Here is an 8,634-nt window from a genome sequence, read left to right as displayed (position 1 = left end):
TACCTGCTTGTTTCTGAGAAGTGCAGGTACTCTCCAATTAAATGTATTACATTTCTCTTAAGTGCCGGTACTCTTCCTTTAAACATAAAAAAGTGCTGGTACTCAGTACCAGACAGTACGGGCCCATTTAAAGCACTGGCGCCAGCACACTGATTAATATTGGAAATAATAACAGCGCACGGTGATCCTAAAGTGAGTACATGATTGGCAGGTGAGATTCACACCAGGGCACTCCTCCAGGAAACATTTACGAGCACTGGCCCACCTCGTTTGGCAGGTGAGAGGTTCATCGGAGGACACTATTGCACTTCTGCTCTATTTGGGGGAGGCCTCTGACTGTGTTGAATGCAGGTATTGTTTCAGTACACAGGAGAGGGGCAGATTAGGGCAAAACCTTATAGCGAAAATAAAATGGCTCAAGTCAACCGTAATGGGTTCTTTGCCAAGGGAGTTCAAGGTACCCTCAGGAAGACAGCAAGGCTGTCCTCTGTCTCCTCTCCAGTTCTTGTTGGCCTTGGAGCCCCTCTCGGCAACCATCACCCTATTTGATCGCGTCAAGGGGAGTCCGGAGCGACTGGCATTGTTAAAGCAAAACTAAATGCTGGTGACATTCTGCCTACTCTTACAGACCTAGATTACTGATTGGCTGTTCAACGTCTTTGCGAAACTTTTTGTCATTTTAGGGGTATTCAGTTTATTGGGTAAACTACCAGAGAAGGCTTAGAAAACTGCAAGATGAAATAGGGTAGCACCAAGAGTTCCTTGTCAGTAGGAAACTACATGCTATGACTGAAGCCAATCTAAACCTCCTGATGACAGACATCTTATACCTTGGAATGGCCATGTCTCCATCGTCAGCTGTACCTCTGTCGTAGATCATTTTTATTAGAACCCCAATTAAATGATGTCCGGTACTCGCTGCTGGTGAGTTTTATATTGGCTGATACTACTGAGAAATGGTATTGGCCTGATCGTCTCTGTATCCACCCACATAGACTGATTGGCTCCGTGGACAACTGTATCCACAGCAGAAACCTGTGTTTTACCTTATGGTCACAGGTCCAAATCCCAGTGGGTCCAGCCAGCCTTTCATCCTTCTTAGGTCGATAAAATGAGTACCACTGAATTGGGTAACAATAAGCTTCTGTTAGTCAGGTGGTTTACAAACCCTTTATATCATGTAGATAGGTGATTTCAATCTTGACTCAACTTGGCTTGCCCTGCTCCTAGATAGATAAGAGAGGGCTCAATTCCTGGTGAGTGTTAGGTGTCTAAATTATAGGAGAAAGACTTGCACGAGTCGTTAATTGACTTCTCATTGCAAACTTCTGCGATATCCGACTCGTTTGCCTAGCTTTGCATTTCTTATTGCAGTGTTGCATTTGTGGTGTCCTCTCCTCCCCTTCGTTCCTTACTAGGGCTATATATATTTAAATGTGTACCTTTAGATGTGTACCTTACTGAATAACAAATCACTGAATTACTCTGATGATAAAGGAGGCCTTACTTCTGAAACTGGGCTTCTTGTGAGTAAAGAATGGGAACAATGGCCCTGACAAACGCTCAGTGGCTGCTGGTTGCTATCTTAGGTCCTACCATGTAATCTGGAACACAGCTCTGCCTTAATTCCTTTAGACGGTGTTGATCCTATTACTGTAACTAGGGTGTATTGTGCCTGTGTGCTGCCTTACTCTGTTTGCCATAGCTATTCTGCCTCTGCGTTTACTACACTAGTTATTGGAGACTCGAGAAAAAAAACGAGAATGGGCACATGAATTTAAAATTGTATTGAGAGAGGTGTATGAAAAGCTGCATGGCTTTGATCAACTCCCACACAAAACTAAAAGGAAACATGTTGCTCCCAGCAACATGAGCTAGGCATGTTTCTGCGCCTCTCTTGGGTCCTATGCTGAGTTCATCACTTATCAGAGGAGGCAGCGAAGGGTCCTGGATGACTGCTAGAGTTCCTCACAGCAGCATTTGAGGTCAATGAACTTGCCCCACTGGAACTGAGCTGGCTGCGCATCATGTCCCTGTTTTGGCTGTCCTGTCTGGATGTGGGGGCGGGGCACCCCTGCAGTCCATGGCTGCAGCTCCTGCCAGTGGTTTATACCCAGTCATCCTTCCCATGCCAAAAAACAGTGAATAGCTTCTAAGGGAGAACCCAGAGTTCTTTGGAGGACCCTTACCCTGTGACATGGAGGCTGTCTCCACAATGGACGGAGCAAAGTTACATTGAAGTCAGACCTGGGAACGCTATCTGGTGGTATGTCGCTGGTTCCGATCATCTGGCCGCGGCACCCAGAGTCCAGGATCCATGTTCCCTAGTTTGCTGGTGACTGTGTTGATCTCGCTGCATCTTCAAGGACCTGCTGGTGGTTTGAAGAGTGGGATATTATTATTTCCTCCTGGCTTCTGGAGGCTTTCATATCATATGTGAGAGTCACACAGCAAGTAGATCACACCTCTAGCTCAAAGAAACATGCAGAAATAGCGGTGGTCGTGCTGGAAGTGAAAATGTTCACCCACTACAGTAATTCACTTAAACACAAAATACAATCATAATCAATATTTAACATGGTACCTTCTCTCCTTGCATTTAATATGCACTTTTTTTTACCATTAGAGAGGCAACATAAGTAAACAAGGTTAATAAGAGAGTCAATCAGATGCACAATAATGGTCAGGCAATTTTCTTTATCCATTATATTCTTTTATTCTTATTCAATGTATATAAGAGTGTAGCCAACACGTTTTGCCAAATCACGGGCTTCCTCGGGGCATAATCCAGTTCAAATAAAGTTCTGGTAAAAACAGGTCTATCTGCTCTGTTGTGCTGAGTTTCATTTTTGCAAACAGTGTTTTCATGCTCACTATAACTCAAGATAGTTAATCTGCATAAGTGTTCCTTGGATGGTTGCTGTTCTTACCACAACTCACGTTCCTATTATATAATACATTAACAAGGCACTTAATGGACCATTTTGTCAATATTTCAATCTGTTGAAAACTCTTTGGAAAGCCAACAAAACAAATCACATTAATTACTTTATTACATATATATTGATTTGAAGAAGTCAAATGCATATCCTTTAATCATTTGTTCTATCAACCAAGAGACCTTATTTACAGATAAATACATGCACCACTGGCGATTGGGTTGACTAGTTTATTATAAAGATCTGTAAATAAGGTCTCTAGGCTGATGAAACAAATGATCAACTGATAGTTAACTGCTTCAATATATATATATTATCTACTGGCGGTCGCCAGTAGATAGTTATAGTTAGGACCGTGTTTCCATAGGAAATCTGAAAATTCTATTTTGAATAACTTTGGCGCCGGTTGACGAATCCTCGCAAATTTTTTAAAAAAGGTGGGGCGCTCCGCCCCGCTCCTACCCTGAAAGTCTCGGGGTGATTAGTCAAGCGGGGCCGAGAAAAAAGGGGGGGTCCCAAAACGCGTTTTCCCCATGCATTTTTCCATTGGGACCTTTAGTCCAAGGTACAGCCCGATCGGCTGAACATAATTACTTGAAATTTGGCAGAGAGGTAGTCCTCAGGTCAGGGATGTGCCTTTTGAATATCTGGAGTCAATCTGTTCAGTAGTTCCTGAGAAAATTTCCGTTAAAAGTACATATATATCTATATGCGCGCACCGTGCGCGCATGGTGACGTGCGCGAGCGCAATTCTGATTGGTTGTTAGATGTCAGTAAACATTCGAATCGGTCGAAATCAGGAAGTGTCGTCCGCCATTTTGTCTCTCGCAGTCTGAGGCAGTGAAAAACAAAGGTGGAGAACGTGAAAAGGGGGCAGGGTGGACAGTTCCTGACCCCCTAGCCTTTGTCACGCACGCACAACGCATCGTGGGCGCTCGGTGCGCGAAGCGGACCCGGCGCCCACAGCGCGAAGCGCACCGTGCGCGCACGGTGCGGGCACGGTGAAAAACCTGGAAAAAAAAAATATTAATAAATACATAACTTAGCATTTAAAAAACCGTACAAATTCACTAAAAAAACCATAGGTTTCACACATGTTATAGTTAGCTGGACATTTCCCTCGTAAAAAACCAATGAAATTCCCCCGTTATAGTTAGTGCAGGCAACTATAACTCACGCGACCGCAATCCTCTGCTGATGACGTCAGATATTACATCACTGTATTTAGACACCTATTTACCCATGTCTTCTTCCATTAATCTTTAGCTATACATATATATTACAAATATTTATTTTACAGAAAGACACATATGTAATCAGTGATGTAATATCTGACGTCATCAGCAGAGGATTGCGGTCGCGTGAGTTATAGTTGCCTGCACTAACCATAACGGGGGAATTTCATTGGTTTTTTACGAGGGAAATGTCCAGGTAACTATAACATGTGTGAAACCTATGGTTTTTTAAGTGAATATATATATATATATATATATATATATATATATTCACTGAAAAAACCATAGGTTTCACACATGTTATAGTTAGCTGGACATTTTACTGATAAAAAACCAATGAAATTCCCCCGTTATAGTTACTGTAGGCAACTATAACTCACGCGACCGCAATCCTCTGCTGATGCTAATACTGTATTTAGACACTTATTTGCCCATGTCTTCTTCCATTAAATTTTAGCTATACATATATTACAAATATTTTTTTTTCATAAAGACACATATGTCATCAGCAGAGGATTACGGTCGCGTGAGTTATAGTTGCCTACAGTAACTATAACGGGGGAATTTCATTGGTTTTTTATCAGTAAAATGTCCAGCTAACTATAACATGTGTGAAACCTATGGTTTTTTCAGTGAATTTGTAAGGTTTTTTAAATGCTAATTCCTAACTATAACGTGTGTGAAACCTATGGTTTTTTCAGTGAATTTGTACGGTTTTTTAAATGCTAAGTTACTTTACGCCATTTGTGGCGTGCGCGCCCACTTAACGCAGTTCGTTCCGTGCGCGCACGGTGCGCTTCGCGCACCGTGCGCACACAGTGAGCACGCGGTGCGCTTCGCGCACCGCGTGCTCACGTTACGCTAGATGGGCCATGAACGCACGATGCGCTTCGCGCACCGTGCGCACATGGAGGACATATGATGAGCATCGTTATGACAGGTAAAATATATGTTTCATTTATATGTAATAAGCCATGCAGAAATGGTGCCCTTCGGGCACCATTTGCACACGGGGCGGGGAGAATGTGGATATTTTTTTTTTTATTATTTTCTACCGTACGCGTACGGTAAGCGTAAACGGCGAAATTATCGAAAAAATTAAAATTGCCTTTTTTCATTTGGGGGGTCGTTGGGGACTCCCACCACATGGCTAAGTGCTTGAGAGCTGTCTAAACAGCCCCTTTACATGTTTTTGCGCTTTTATTTTCAACCCCCTGTCAGAGTGCGAGAGAGAAAATGGCGGCCGCCGCTTCCTGGTTTCGACCGATTCGAATGTTTACTAAGATCTAACGGCCAATCAGAATCGCGCTCGCGCACGTCACCGTACGCGTACGGTAAGCGCACCGTAAGCGCACCGTAAGCTGTCACAGATATATATATATTGATTTAAAGGCTATTTTCTCAGATTCTACTGAACAGATTTACACCAAACCTACAAAAGGCACTTCCTTGACCTGTAGACTACCTCTCTGCCAAATTTCAAGGAACTCTGTTCAGCCGTTCGGGCTGTAGCTGTGTCTAAAGGTCCTATGGAAAAATGCATGGGAAAAACGCGTTTTGGGACCCCCCTTTTATCTCAGCCCCCGCTTGAGGAATCCCCCCGAGACTTTCAGGGTAGGAGCGGAGCATAGCGCCCCACCTATTTTGAAAATTTCGCGAGGATTCGTAGACCGGCGCCAAACTTATTCCAAATAGAATGTTGCGGATTTCCTATGGAAACGTGGTCCTAACTATAACTATCTACTGGCGACCGCCAGTAGATAATATATATAGCAGTCCATTTAGGCTAAAACTGAACCAAGGTAGTTAGAGACCCGTTAGAACCACAATTAATGAAATGAATAAGTGTGAAATCTAATAGCCTCCCACCGTCCCTGCCGGGGTTCCTCCCTATTGGCTTTTCCCCCCCTCCCTTACCCTTTTGTCCTCACCCTTTCCCCTCCCCCTCCTCCCCCCCCTTCTTCCCTTCTTTTCCTCCGGATACAATACTGGGTATGCCAAGTTGTGTTGTTTTATATGTTTCTTAAACCATAATTTGTAACTGAAGTCGTGACACTGTTTTTATCTTGTGTGTATCCTTTACAGATTGTTACCCATTCATGAAACAGAGAGATGTGCACTAATAACCCCAGAAGAAAAGGAGCAGTTCTGACATTCACGTTTGTGACGAGAAGAATAGACTGTAGTTTAGAGTTTTCTACAATCTATCCAATTGGAAGTCTGTAACAATCTGCCCACTGGGGCTACAGATTTGGAATATGTGGCTACCCCACCTGTTCTTTTCTTATCGTTTGCCTCCGTTTAAACGTAAGAAGCAATGTTAATCTGGTTTTTCTTATGCCCACTTGGGCGGTTTTTCTGACTATTCACAAACCCAACTGGGTCGTGAATCATGATACAATTAGTCGAATAACAGGGGACTTTGTTATTTAACTAAACAGAACTGTACCTTTTCAGCACTTGTAGGTGAAAAAAAACCACTGTGTTTTAATGGACTGCTGATAAAGTTTGTTCGTATTCAATAAGAAAAAATTAAGTTGAGAAATCGGATTGGCATAATGAATTATGAAATCTCATGGGGTCACTTTTTGCACACTATACACTCGTTTAAAATTGCTTGATTTATGCACTTTTGTGTTAGCAATGAGGAATATTAATGTTATTCAAACTATAAGTCTATGGTGATGCCGTTACTCCGTGGTGCAGTCTGTTTTCACTGTTTTTGAATCACAAACCATGTCACGTGATGCATCGTTACTTATTGGTATTTTTGACTATGTCCGTTTACTCGTGATCAAGGGACCGAGTTTCCCGAAACGCGTAGAGTTTGTGTGGCCTAATTAAACTCTGCCTTAAAAGCACTGGGTGCCGTGAAGCGTTGTTTTTTCCTGTTGGATTTTTTAGCAATGCAGATTTGGAATATATATATATATATATATATATATACATACATAGAGAGAGAGATAATGAAGTAATGAATAGGATATGCTTTGTCGGCTTTCCAAAGAGTTTTCAAAAGATTGAAATATTGACAGATGGTCTGTTAAGATTCAGAACATTGTTAATGCATTATGTAATAGGAATGTATGGTTCAATCTAGTCAAATGAATGTAATTTGTTTTCCCTGGGTAGATTCTCTTCCTAATAATTTTGCATTTCAGTAATTTTGTATTGGTTTTAAAATGTGTTCACGAAAGGTGTTATTTATGCCATGGTATATGTAATGTTTTTTTTATGCATATGTTCAGTTGTACCCTGAAGAAGCACTAATCGAACAAAATGTTTACCATGAATGAATTATCAATAAAGGAACTGTCAAATATTAACAAAGGACCATGGTGTCTTCTGTTATGTTCAACAATCAAGAAGAATACATACAACTTTGTTTTTTTTCTGTTGGAGTTACTTATATTTCAACTTGTGTGATTAATTAAAGGGCTGAGTTGATCTGTAAAAGTTTCGAGATTGATAGGGACCTATCAACAAGATAACTGGTTTTCATAAGCACTGAATTCAGAGGTAGGTAGGTAGGTGTGTGTTTGTGTGTGTGCGCTTTGTGAACACAGACTCCAGTGAACTTGCTAAATGTAATTATTGAATAAACAAAAATTGATCCGCCATGACGCGTTTTGGCCTTGTTCACATACCGAGGCACCAAGTTACAGGCATATTTAAAGTGCTCATGTGACAAATTAGGTCAAAGTGATAAAAGAAATACTCTGCTCAGTGCCGAACAACAAAACATTCTCAACTGGTTATACATAATTCATACCAATAAATGAACAGAAGAAAAACTATGCATGTCTCATTTACATAACAACAAGGCCAAAGGAGGAGCCAAGATGGCGACCGGAGCAGACGCTTGAGCGCCCGGCTCCGTCGGCCCTTGGCCTCGGACTATCATCCTGATTCCTATCCTCGCCGATTTTCGAGGTGCAACGTGTGAGACGACGCGCTGACCGCGCCGCCGCTTTCCCGGAGTCTTCGCCCGCCCGGATGCCGGAGTTCTTGGTGCCTTTGTTCTCCGCACTGGACCCCGGCTCTATTGTGGCCTCGGCCGGCCCCCTGGAAGCTCCGCAGTCACCGGACCCGCTGGTGCAAATCTGAGCCCCGCGGTCCCGATCCCGCCTCACACCACGGACTGTCGCCAGAAGAGCCGGGGGAGAGACGCCCGGACACCTCCTGCACCCTGCACCTGACGGGCTGGAGCTAGAGGGTAAGCCCCGGTGTGGCGGGTCTCCTGCCCCGCTCTGTGGACCGCGCTGTGGAAGGCTGCAGACCCCCTTCTTCTATTGCCTAGTCGGCTGCAAAGAGCGCCCGAGGGAGGGGAAGCGACTGTTGGCTTTCACCTGTTGCGGCGCAGACCTGAGGGGAATTGCCTCCTTGTCACGACCCCCCTTGGCCACGGTACCGTTCAGCGGTAAAACATGGCGTTGATTGCCTGCTCGCTGCTGGGGGGT

This window comes from Triturus cristatus, chromosome 10 (genome assembly GCF_964204655.1).
Source record: "Triturus cristatus chromosome 10, aTriCri1.1, whole genome shotgun sequence".
In the NCBI taxonomy this organism is placed as follows: domain Eukaryota; kingdom Metazoa; phylum Chordata; class Amphibia; order Caudata; family Salamandridae; genus Triturus; species Triturus cristatus.
The sequence above is the reverse complement of the archived record's forward strand: the minus strand, read 5'-3'. Positions refer to the sequence as shown.